Source organism: Doryrhamphus excisus, chromosome 14, assembly GCF_030265055.1.
Source record: "Doryrhamphus excisus isolate RoL2022-K1 chromosome 14, RoL_Dexc_1.0, whole genome shotgun sequence".
In the NCBI taxonomy this organism is placed as follows: Eukaryota; Metazoa; Chordata; class Actinopteri; order Syngnathiformes; family Syngnathidae; genus Doryrhamphus; species Doryrhamphus excisus.
In genome coordinates this window covers 10,513,966-10,526,674 of record NC_080479.1, presented here as the reverse complement: position 1 = coordinate 10,526,674, position 12,709 = coordinate 10,513,966, and the positions used below count along the sequence as shown (strand labels likewise).

General features: G+C 44.6%; 1 long non-coding RNA gene across 1 annotated transcript; it reads right to left on the bottom strand.

The window, feature by feature from the left end:
• Nucleotide 1: 1 nt before the first annotated feature.
• On the bottom strand, nucleotides 2–9,066 carry LOC131102087 (uncharacterized). The gene is made up of 3 exons (XR_009119398.1): nucleotides 5,642–9,066; nucleotides 2,297–3,800; nucleotides 2–230 (listed from the first exon to the last, which is right to left on the bottom strand). It is a non-coding gene; the product is annotated as an uncharacterized LOC131102087 (long non-coding RNA).
• Nucleotides 9,067–12,709: the final 3,643 nt, after the last annotated feature.

The following is a 12,709-nucleotide window of genomic DNA, read 5'->3' as shown; positions in this document are numbered from 1 at the left end:
GTGATGGGAGAGACCCTGGTGTTGGGAAGTAGCCGGGTCCCTGGAATGTGGCGGCCTGATTCACAACACCAGCTGTCCCGCCCCACCGAGCCAGCAGATGGTGCTCAAATGGTGGAAAGGCTCTTTCCATTAGGGAGAAGAGGAGCGGTTACATCTCATTGCCTCTCCTTGGGGGTCCACAGTCTTACTCTTAACTCCCCCTCTGGTCTCCACTTCGTCTTGCGTGACAGCTGTGAGAAAAAAACATGCAAATTAAAAATCCGAGGACACAGAGGAACTTTTTTTTAGTTGTCATAAAGTGCGCCTAACTTCTTTGCACCTGACAGGCCGCTTGGAAAACCTCTACGCACTTGGAAACATCCTCTATGCTAATTTTATAATCACAGCAATGAGAGAGGTGTGTGTGTGTGTGTGTGTTACAGTGTAGAGATATAAGCTTTTACTTAGCATATGAAATGAGCAGGGATTAGAATGGGATGAAGAGCAGGAGAGTGTTACCAGAGAGGTCACTGTTCATTTTGATGCTGTGAAGCACTTTTATCCTCACAGGCATTGGACCTGCATGGCCGTGGTTCCTACAATCTCATTTAAATGTTCAAGTAAAAGAATAAAAGGCAGGGAATTTGCTGAAATAGTCAGTCCAGAAATGTGGATGTTGTAAGCATTTACATTATAGTTCTGGCACATATTAATAGGTTGAAAGGGGTTCATTAATGTCTCCTATTGTATCAGCTTTAAATTCCCATAAAGTGTCTTTTCATTCGGTGGCTGTTATTGTATTAAGGGTTTATAATCAAAGCAGACCTCAATATTAACAGCTTACTATTGGGAACCTCTAGTTTAAAAAAAATTGCAATAAAAAATCTTGAGAAGAAGTATATGGTAATAATTTGAGCTGCGACAATGTGGGTATGCGCCTTCACTGTCATTCAGCCACTTTTAAACATATGCATGCATCGTATGGGAGCAGTGTGTGTGTGTGTATGTGTGAGCTCCCTCTAACACTGATGGGTTGATTAAGTATGCTGCAAATAAATCTGATTAATTTAATTGGTGCTACGGGGGGAGAAATACAGAAGAAAATAATCATGATTCCTATTGATAGGAGAATTACACCCGGAAGCAAATGAAACTTTGAGAATTCATAAGTGTAAAAACAGCGTTTCCATTCCTTTTGTCTTTCACTGGGCTGGTGTGAAGCTGACAGCAAGGCGAGCGGCAGCTGAATTCCCTTAAATATCCCTGCCTGCCTGCCTGCCTCATCATATGGTTGCTATGGCAGCCAGCCCCTGGTTTCCAGATAACGTCCACATGCGACGAGACAGCTCCTCTACCTGAACGCTATGGATGCTATTGGGAAAATGGAAAGGAGCAGCCCGGTGGACGCTTTACCATGTGAGGGATGTGCGTCAATATTTGACTTATGTATGTGTGGAGAATATTTAAGAAAATGTGACGCTTGAGGGGAAAAGATCAATGTGTTGCAGATGGAGGAAGAAATGAAAGCAGGGATCTGTGACAATTTCCAGAGGACAAAAGAAAAGGTAGATAGAGATAGGACTCCCGCAGGAGAGACAGGTGCCGTCATTTCAAAAAGCGCTTTAAGAAGAATTCCTTTCTTCCGCGTCCCTTTTCTCTCATTTCTGCTAGTCCCAGCCCCCATCCTATTCCTTTGTCTGTTTTCCTGCCTCTGGTCTCATCCTCGCTCTTACCAAGCTCAATTAATCGTACATTTAGCAAGAGGGTCAACCAGGACTTAATCACATTGCTGTGATTGAACCTGTTAAGCAAACTTTGCGCTATTAGTCTTTAATGGCGTTACAAATGAATTTGATGCTAAAATCTTGCATTTATTTACAAAGCCTGTTATTGCATGGTACCTTCCATAAACTATGCTTTGAATCAGTAATTTACACAAGGTTTTAAAAAATATATACTACATATACTAGTCTATTTACAGAATAGCATAAAATGTACTATGTAATAAACTGTAGAAGTGCTTCTACCTCCTTTGAAGCAAATATGAGTGGTTAGGCTTTAAAAGCTAATTATTGCCAATATTGTTGAGCTCAGGGGTTGGGAACCTGCAGCATATGGCCAGCAAGAGCATTTTATCCAGCTCGCAATGCAATACTAGGGACAAATAAAGCCTCAGAGGATCGGTTATAAGATATAGAAAATATCAAGCTCACATGACTGTTTTGTCATAAATGGCGTGGTATAGCCCTGGGGGAACTTTATAAAACAAGAAATCCTGCCCCCTTTAGGTTTCAGTGCAACTGTTTCTAGAACTTACCTTGGTCTATCTATAAGAGAAATGGTTGCAAGATGAGCCTTGACGTCCTTCGCCTCTTTAATGCGGCCTAAAAGGGAGACAACAGATCAGTCATTAAAGAGAAGTAGAGGTAAAGCTGGTAGGCGTGGGCTGACAACAGGCAGGGCCTACACCAGAACCAAGTGGTGAAGAAAGTCGATAACGACGGCACCCTCAATTTCCTCTTAAAGCACAAAGGAGGCCTGATTGCATTGGAGAGATATGGGTGCGCCTCAGCATCTCCTAATGCATCTGTAAATTGAGTTGGAAAATGACGTATGTTGTCTGTGCTTGGGATGGAGGGAGCCAGGGATGGGAGGATGCTGCAGACCTCCGCACATCACCAGGAAAAAGATACATTTTCTCCTTTTTTTTTTAAGTGCGGCAACATCTTGAAGTGCTTCAAAAAATCCAGATTATGACCTGTTTTGTTGCTTCAATCTCAGTAACATGCCGGGAGGCTGTAAAGTGTCAGCGGGCGCATAAATTGCTGTGTTTTGTGTCCGTTATTAAGAGCTGTGGCAGTCAGCTGTGATAAGGACGCATTCATTTCCTCATTAACTCAGGGGGCTCAAAGAAAGGTACACAAAGACGCACATAAATCAAACACAGACGCACACGTTGTCGATTGTTGTCCTCAAATTCCCTCGACTAAAAGGGAGAACATCAATAAAATCAAGATGTCTTTCTCCTTCAGGTGTTATTTTTAACTTGGCGAGTCTTCTTTTAAAAGGACTCGGGAAATAAGGTTAACTTATCGACAGCTTTCACTTCTTCATTCTTCCATTTGTGCTCAAGGAAAGATACATTAAATGTAAAAACACACATTTAGCGGCGCTGCTCCCGCCCTCCCCGCTGCAACACTTTGGCTTTAACTGACACATGCATTACAGGCAAGGGCAGAGATTTGGAAAAGCGCGAGCCTCGCCTGTCAAGCCTGTTGGTGGTGCGTGTACGCTCACACGCCTTGCCTTTTCTCGCTCTCCGTCTCGTGCACAAACACCCACACGGTCCTGATAAGGCCGACAGTCATTTAGTTGGAGCTTTGTCTATGTTTTTCCCCCCTGGATGAACTGCGGAAAATGTTGCCGTATTTGAATTAGTCGCCAAATAGCTTCGAAATAATCCGGCTAATGTGTGTGTGCGTGTGTGTGTGTATATATAAAAATTAGAGTGTGTGGGTTGTAAATTAAAAAAAAAACCCAACATATCGCTTAGCATCCCCTTCAGTGAATGATGTGTTTTTAAGCTAATGCACCGCACCCCGTCTTTAGCTTATGCAAGATGAATGGCTTGGCCTCGCGTTTTGGTGCACGTCGATAAATTTACACGTTCCAACCTTGCTGATTCGGACGCAAAAGGTGTGCCAGCCGAGCACTAACCCTGATGACTCCTCGCATGCCAGCTGCTCGGCAAGGCAGGGCAGGGCGGGCAAGTAGGGCCTGGTTGGGGCGAACGGCATGGGCCGGGTTGGCGAGGCGGAGAACTGTAAAAAAGAAGGCAAGGTCAGCTAAAAGGAAAGCTCGCTGGGTAACATGTTCTTTATTAAATATGTCTTTTCGTGCTTTGTAGGAGATGTATTGTTCTGCCATAATGACTCCTACTGTCTGTGCGTTGAGGTTGGTAATTATGGATTAGCGGCAACTTCCAATGGCGCACACAAAAAAGCAGATTACGCTTACACACACACACACACAAACACACACTGCAGCCACATATGCACACACCACCCTCAGACCTTACTCGTCGGCCATCACAGGCAGCGTGCCGGCTTGGCAGCCATTTTGCACGGCACTGGAATGTTTCACTTAATAAAATTTCTCTAACATTTCGTGCCCCCCCTCCTCCCACTTGAAAAACATGACGTTAAAAACAAAAAAAGTCGTTTCTCCGCTCTGGAAGGAGTGCACGCGTGTACGACCCGGTGTGCAACCGTGCATGAACTCCACTTGGCGAGATATGTATATATGCAACATGGAGGGGAGGTGGAGGAGGAGGGGGCACGCCCTACAGCTTGACAGTACTCACATATGGAGGAAGAGGAGGGAGGTTGTGTGAGGAGAGAGGAAATTAAATGTACAGCTTGTTCTCATAGGGCCACCATTTTTACACAAAGACTTTACATTGTGCGTGCGTGCGCGCTAACACCGCAAATGACCCTAAAGTCTACACGTTCAGCACAGAGGGAATTATGTACATGTATGATAAATATGATTGACAGGTCTTTGTTTCAATTTTGAACCACATTGACCGGGAAAAAAGCCCTTCCAACCCCCTACAAACTCGAAGAGATGCTCTAATATCCTCACTCACATGAAGGCCATTTAAGGATAACACAGGGATGACCTAATGTAAGGTAAGGGGAGGACGATCAATGAGGTGTCGCATGACGAAGACATGAGTGTCCGCCGTAAAGTGGCGTCGAACGGCGCAGGTTGAATAAGGGCGTCGGGTAAAGAGATAAGACAGAGTGAGTGGAGGGGGGTGGGGGTGGGGGGGGGGAGTTAGCGGTGCAATGCGCACATGGCACATTTTCCTCAGACATTATGATCACATGTTGTGCGGTTATCCATCACACACACACACATACACACACACACACACCTCCCTTACCGACATACGACATGAGGCTGCACATATGATTGCCGCCCTTTGTCTGGGTCAGCGCATCATGCTGCCATTCTTTCTTGCTCGCACTCACGTGCACTCGCACACATACACATCACACACACGCAGTCATGTGCATGGCAGATGACCACCCCCCACCCCCCACTCCAAACCCCCCCCCGCTTCCAGCTAGTACCCATAACCTCCTTCTCTCTGTGGTCCGTGTCTATCAAACATGACAGTAGTCCTGTCTTTGCCCTCGTGTCCTCAGAGTGCACCCCCCCCACACACACACACCCAAGGGTTCATCATCTCCTGTGACCGTGTCCTCCCATCACCATGAGTCAGGCAATTAAGGTGGAGCGCGGTGGTGGGGGGGAGGGATGGTGATGTCGATAAATTTGACTTGCTCGCCGTTCTGGCGGTTGGTGACAGGAGGGGAACTTTCCCACCCATCAGACTGAGGGGACCCTTTGTCTCCCACCACACTGGTAGGGATGGCGTACGCACACATATTCTATACACACTATGGCGCACATGTACTATTTTGACACCACACACAAACACGCACTCATTATTTGTGTCTGTGACATCTTGACCACCCAATGACACTTGGATACCTGTATAATGTACATACGTGTGTATCATTGTCATGCTATGTGGTTATTAACACTTGCTGAGCAGTCAAAGTGCAATGTAGGAGTGTGTGTTGAGCCTCACCTGGCCCTAGAAGGGTAGCGGCGTCGGGTGAAGTCGGGTCGCAGCGGCGCTGACACCTGACGTGGCTCCTCTTCCTCCCTCTGCTCTGGTGTATCGGATCAGTAGCTACACCCTAGCGCTGACAGGAGAGGGAAAGACAGAGAGGAGGGGTTCTTATTCAGCATGCCGGGTCGTACCACCCGCCTAGAGGGGATGCGGGGGGTGGCAGAGCACACCAGCGCTTGTTCAGCCGCCTCTAAACCATCCTGCTGTCTGCGCTCACATGGTCTCTCCCTCCTCACGCTGCTCTGATTGGACGATGCGCTTCCTCCTTCATCAAAATGTAAAATTCCAAGACAGAGAGTAGTGCTGCGTTGTGTGTATGTGTGTGTAGTATGTGTGTGTGTGCGTGGGGGAAAGGCAGACAATGCAAGTGAGGAAAAAAATTGTGAGAGCCTTTTGTGTGCATTAGAGAAAGACATGTCATGCACACTTGGTACGGCCAAATGCACGTAGAGCAGGAAGTGTGTGTTCATGCAAATGTGTGTTGTGGCACCTTTGTGTCTCAGGGATATACAAGATGCCATTGTCTGTGTGGGCGTGTGGGAGAGAAAGAGGTAGTCGAGGGAGACAGGAGACTAAGCATGCAAGAGATAGGAAGACATAGTGTGTATGTATGTGGAAGGCGATGTGTGCGACTGTCATCATTGAGTCTTTGTGTAACGGCTTGTGTTGGACTGCAGTCAGTCACTTTTTGTCACAACATGTCAAAATAGAACGGACACACACGCTCCCCGAGGAGACGATGTCAAGATGGTGATCGGCTTCTCCGGCGACAACCTTTTCACCCACCCCACCGCTCCTCGCGGGTTCCTCCATCCGTGGGGTCCCCACAGACTAAACGGGTGGGTAGGTACACAAGGGTGAGAAAAGGACCACGTCAGAGGGCGGATGACAGTGAACTGATGAAATAATGCTGACTCACTGTGACTGCAATACAGCCCTAAGAAGACTGGAGAAGATATTTGCTGAGCACAGACCTCCACCAAGGCGTAAACAGGAAGTTAACCAGATCCATCCATCCATTTTCTATGCCGCTTATCCTCATTAGAATTGCGGGGTTATGCTGGAGCCTATCCCAGCTGACTTCGGGTGAGTGGCGGGGTACACCCTGGACTGGTAGCCAGCCAATCGTAGCCAACCAGATCCATTCATTCATTCATTTTCTACCGCTTTTTCCTCATGAGGGTCGCGGGGGTGCTGGAGCCTATCCCAGCTGTCTTTGGGCGAGAGGCGGGGTACACCCTGGACTGGTAGCCAGCCAATCGTAGCCAACCAGATCCGATGGCAGAAAATCTAACTAGGTCGACCTCCGCTAAGATTCAGTTCCAAGCATGACAAAGCATGACGTGCCTGCTATGCTGTTCCACTCCTGTCCTGTAGGTGGTGGTAGCAAGCGAGTGGCTTACTGAGCCCCCCCCATGACGTAACAACAATTCCTTGCCCAACAAAGGAATTAAACAAACCTTCATAGAAATCTTGTGTAACATTTCGATCCCCTGACAACTGAGCAACAGACGGTGATGAGAACAATCTCTCGCCTTCCTCTATCCACACTTGGCAGAGGCGACAAAACAAATTAAAACCACGTCTGCAAAGATTATAAGGGAATAAATGGGATTTTCCAATGGAGTTGGGTTTGTCAGGTATGGTTCTGACCCAGCAAACACAGCTAATTTAGTTTCAAATCAGATACCATTTGCCTCGAGGGCACACTCACAATAGTGTACTCAAAATAATCCACGGGTCACTCACTCACTTGGAGAGTACATTTGCGTATGTAAAAGACACGCCGTTTAGTCAATGTGATTGTTATCATTTACAGTCAACGTCAGGAAAACACAGCGGTGTCAAATCAATGGCACAAGACGATACCACAGGTCTACTGCGAATACGCTTGTATTGTCATTGGGATATTTCGTATTGATCCAAATACAATGGAACATCGGTTAGCGTCCACCCTGCTCAGCGGGTGTTTTCGTTAACTGCCTCAGTTTGCGTACATTTTTCGGTTAGCGTGTTGTTAATACACTGTGTGTCTAACTGCGTCAATGTATTTTTAATGCCAAAACATCCTTGTTAGCATCCTATTAGCTTCCCACTACAGGAACCGGAAATAACCAAGATTCCATAGTACAACAGTAGAACATGCAAACCAACGACTTCTACCCAAGTGAGCCAGAGCTTTTCTTCCCATCACTCGCACACACCATTGTCTTAATGGTTAATAGCATGTTAGCAACCAACATAGAAGTTATGATGCTAATTTAAATGGTATGGTATGGAGTGCTTGTTTCGGATCTGCTTATTAACAAATTACATTATGGAAGTTTTTCCACTTCCTGTGTGTTCATTCATTCATTCATTTTCTACCGCTTGTCCTCACGAGGGTTGCGGGAGTATTGGAGCCTATCCCAGCTGTCTTTGGGCGAGAGGTGGTGAACACCCTGGACTGGTGGCCAGCCAATCACAGGGCACATATAGACAAACAACCATTCACACTCACATTCATACCTATGGACAATTTGGAGTCGTCAATTAACCTAGCATGTTTTTGGAATGTGGGAGGAAACCGAGTCACTTCCTGTGTGTCATTATGTTAATAATTAAAGACGACAAAGTCAAGCAGCTCCTTCTTTATTTATTTTTTTATCTACCAATTGCTGTTTTACTGATACTGAAAAACATGCCGAGAAAAACAGGGGTCCTCTTATAGCCACGGACGTCTATAATTAGGGTCAACATGGTTATTGTTAAAATTAAACACTAATTTTGGTATTTAGGTGAAAACGTACCTATAGAAGTCAATGTGGATATATAAAAAACAGAACACAAGAGCAGAAAAAAAATTAAACGCCAAAACGTTATACAAAACAGACGCCACATCCACCCGTCCGTATCAGCGCCGCTCGCCCGTGAAAACAGACCCTTCCCTCCTTCCTGGCGTTCCTCCGTCTCTCTCCCGCTGCCGATTTAATTACCTTCTATATTTATCGGAGCTCAAGATGCTATTTTGGTTTCCTGACGCTTCTCGCTGATATCGGTGGGCTATATTATTCAGTGCGGGAGCACAGGAGGCCGCCGAAGCTCAGTACAGGAAAGAACGAGGATACGTTACAACATGGCTGCAATGATTTTCTCACAGCTGTGGTCTGGACTTGCTCATGTTTCCAGAAAGACTTCTGTATTTTCTGTCAAAATATACAGCCTGTACATACAGGAGACACTCAAGCCGCCCTATGGATCGCCGTCCTCCATATTTGGCTGTGATTTATGATTGTTCTTCCGCAGAGGCCACAGTCATCTGAGAGATGATGGCCATATTGATCTGATAAACAGTTTCATTTACTGCCAAAGCCTGCCATTCATACACACACACACACACTTTCTGCTTCATCAATTCCCCACCTCCTCCTCCACGGCTGCTTCTCCTCTCCTCCCCCCCAGGCCACCTCAGCCTCTCGACACTCTTTAACCCGTTCCTCTTCTGCATCTTCCCCACCAGCATCCTCCAGCACTCGGGTCACTCTTATCTTCTAACCTCTTTGTTTCTCACTTCAGCTTTCACGCCAATCTCGTTTGGATGGTGACAGCGAGGAGACGAACCTTACCCACGAAATTGGAGAGCCAGCACGTATATTCATCACAGCACTCCGTAGTGTTCCCAGAATTCTCCAGATTGACACCTCTATAGGGGCGATTCAGTCCTGCAAAGGGGAAAAAAAGCTATTATTTAGTGGGAGTAAAGACAAGAAAGCTACTGAGACTTAGCTCTATTGCCACGCACGTCAGCAGGCGTACTCCATCACAAAGTCCACAAAGGAAACATCACAAAGCGTAGTTACGCATTCAGATCATCACAAGGCCAAGAGAATACCGTGACACGGTAATCACATGACATTTAACTATGGCATATCTTTATAGGCCTCTATAACATTAATCTGTATGTATGAGACTAAGATATAGCCATTTTAAAGATGCAATATACATTTGGACATAGTTTATTAGGTACACATCGTATGTCAAATGGCATCTAATACAAGTATCAAAAACATGTCCATTATTATTTATTTGTGACTTCACCTAAGGGGTGTCAAAGAGTAGTTTATAATATTTAGTCTGTGTGATGCAGTCAAATAAGGAAACCAAGACTATTGGTAGTGTATACTGCCAAGCACAGTAATAAACACTACATGCGTTGTATGCTAGAGATTAGAAACATATGGAATCATACACTTTCGACAGTGGCAATTAAAAATTTGCAATATAGACGCATATTTGAGGCATGAGTAAAATATTCAAAAATTTATATTATATTAAATATAATTATTTTTTATAAAAGATTACCCCTCAAAAATATTGTGCAGGTTTAACTAATGCTGTTGACATAAATTAAACAATTTTAAACACATTTTAAATGATTTTATTTTACTACAATAAATTAAATATCAAATAGCACCAACAATTTCAATAGCAACTAAAATCAATTGATACCATTTTATGTGGTAATTATTTGTGTAATATTGAGGGTGTCTAAAAGGTGTAAAAGCCCTAACATTTAATTTGCATTACCTCTAATCTCATTTAAAAAAAGGACGTAATACTGGGGACATTTTTTCCGGGCTAATGTTAATGTCATTTTGGGGATCATTTCAGCAAATTCTCACCTACCTTAAATGAATTTGCAGACCACTGGAATGACTTGGAAGTAGTTCCACTAATTGAAGTGATGGGTCACACTGCTTTAATTAGCCCGACTGCTAAAAGGAAATCAGCAAGAGGGTTTTAGTGGCTTAGCATTCAGATACATAGACATATTGATGAGAATAAAACTTCAATCTTCTGTGGTGATCGTATGTAGATGATGAGAGGTAAAAAGAAACATGGGAAATGCATTTGCATGTGTGAGCGTGCGCATTATTTGTGAGTAAACAGATAATGGCGTACAACAGGAAATGCATAACATATTCATACGCACACGAACACACACACACACACACACACTGGAAGGCTTTCAGTTTCTAAATCAATCCCACATCCGTAGCTAATGCAGTGCTGGGCCCTCTTCAGGAAACATTAGGCCTATTAGTCAAAGTGTACGCATTCCTGTATATGCATTTGTGTGTGTCTGAGTGGATGTGGAAGCCGCACACTCAGCAGTAGCCGATCTCAGTGGATCCTCTGAGGTCAGCAGGTGCAATAGGGAATGAGGCACCATCTTATTGTGTGTGTGTGCGCGCGTGTGTATGTGTGTGTGTGTTCCCTCGATATCCTCTGGGCTCTTTATCGCTCTAAAATTATCCTCCATTTACTGGAAGACAGGCCGAGAGAGGGGGAAGAGAAATATGGGCACTCGTGTTTGTGAGCATCCAGCTGGATCACTTGTGGGTGCGCAACTTAAGAGACAAGCAGACGTCTTCCTTAGTCAAATAATGCAAGCTAATGCCGTTTGATAATGCATGATATCATGGAAACAGTGTCAAGGAAGGTTTCAGTGAAATTTCTGAAGCGACATCTTGAAGCCTAAGGACCAGATATAGGATATTTAACACGCAATATTTAAAATATATATATAAATATATTTACCTTTAGAAGCAACAGAACTGTAGTTGATAAATATCAAATTATGACATCATGCCAATAAATCAGATAAAATGATCGTACCGATAATTATCGCCTGATATCAGCATAAAAATGCAATATCAATTGATATCGGTATAATATCGGTATAATATTGAAAGCCGATATAAACAAAATACTGTATACAACACATATGTGTTCAGTCCACCACAGGAGATAAGTCATGTTACGCATATCGGTATCGGAAATTTCTGCCAAAAAGCCAATATCGGACATCCCTAATTAAAATATTAAGAAAGAAGTCACACATGCGCACTAAATTCCCCGCAGCACTGATTGGCCAATGTCACCTGATCAAGCGCCTCTGTGTAATAGTCAAATTTGCATCCAAGGCTATTTTCCTTCATGGGTATATAACACCGTAATATTACTTGTATTGTTATTGTACAGTAGCTTCCAGCATTGGTCCTGGAAGGCCTCATTCTAACCAGACACCTCCCTGTGATAATATCCATACTCTCCACAGTTGCCTTTTGTCTCTTTGCCTCCCATTGCCTTCTGCCCTCCTCCTTTCCCTCACACTATATTATATCCCCGAGGACAAGAAGAGATGGATCAAGTCTCACATTGCAAATCAATATCATCCATTCATGTGGGTGCAGCTCATGCATGGTCATGTGAAGAAGAGCACTCTCTCAGCACATGCACGCACAAAAAGTTGCTGAATCGATATAATTGCATCTCAACGAGCGCCACCGACTCGATTGGAGAGGGGGCGGGTGTGTAGATGGACATAAAATGTTCTTTGACGGTGATTGCAAAATAGATGCTCAGAATCTTTGTCAGCGGGGTTAATATTTGACTGCCGACACGAAGTAAGTTTCCACATGGATAGATGGCGACGCTGGAACAGGATGGAAAAGTGAGAGGGAGGAGACGAGGGAGGGAACTAATGGAGAAAGCAAGACGACAGTGAGGCCCGGCCATTATAAATCATATCCACTCTTGGCGCCAGCCACGTATCCTAGCAACCAGACAGAATCTCCGCCTCTCTTCCGCCCCCTGTCTATCTGCTGCTAACAGCCTGGTTGCTCTTATTACCCATACTGCACTGGGCCATGCCCCAAAAACTACTTACAGCGTGGGTTGTGCTTATGGCGATAGCTGCCCCCGTCTCCTGTATCCATCTAGCACGGATTACGGCTAACAGGAGCTGACAACAAAGAATACTGTATGTAGATGCTGCACTACACTTACAACAATGACTGTCAATACTATTTCATACCTAAAGATACCTGAGATTGTCATGTTTTGCTCTAATAAATGGAACAAAGGGGGTACAAACTTAAATTAAAGGATACTTGACATGATTACATGCTTGATTATTGACATTTGTGCCTATAAAGCACATCTAATATGATAAACATATACAGTCAAACCTCGGTTTTC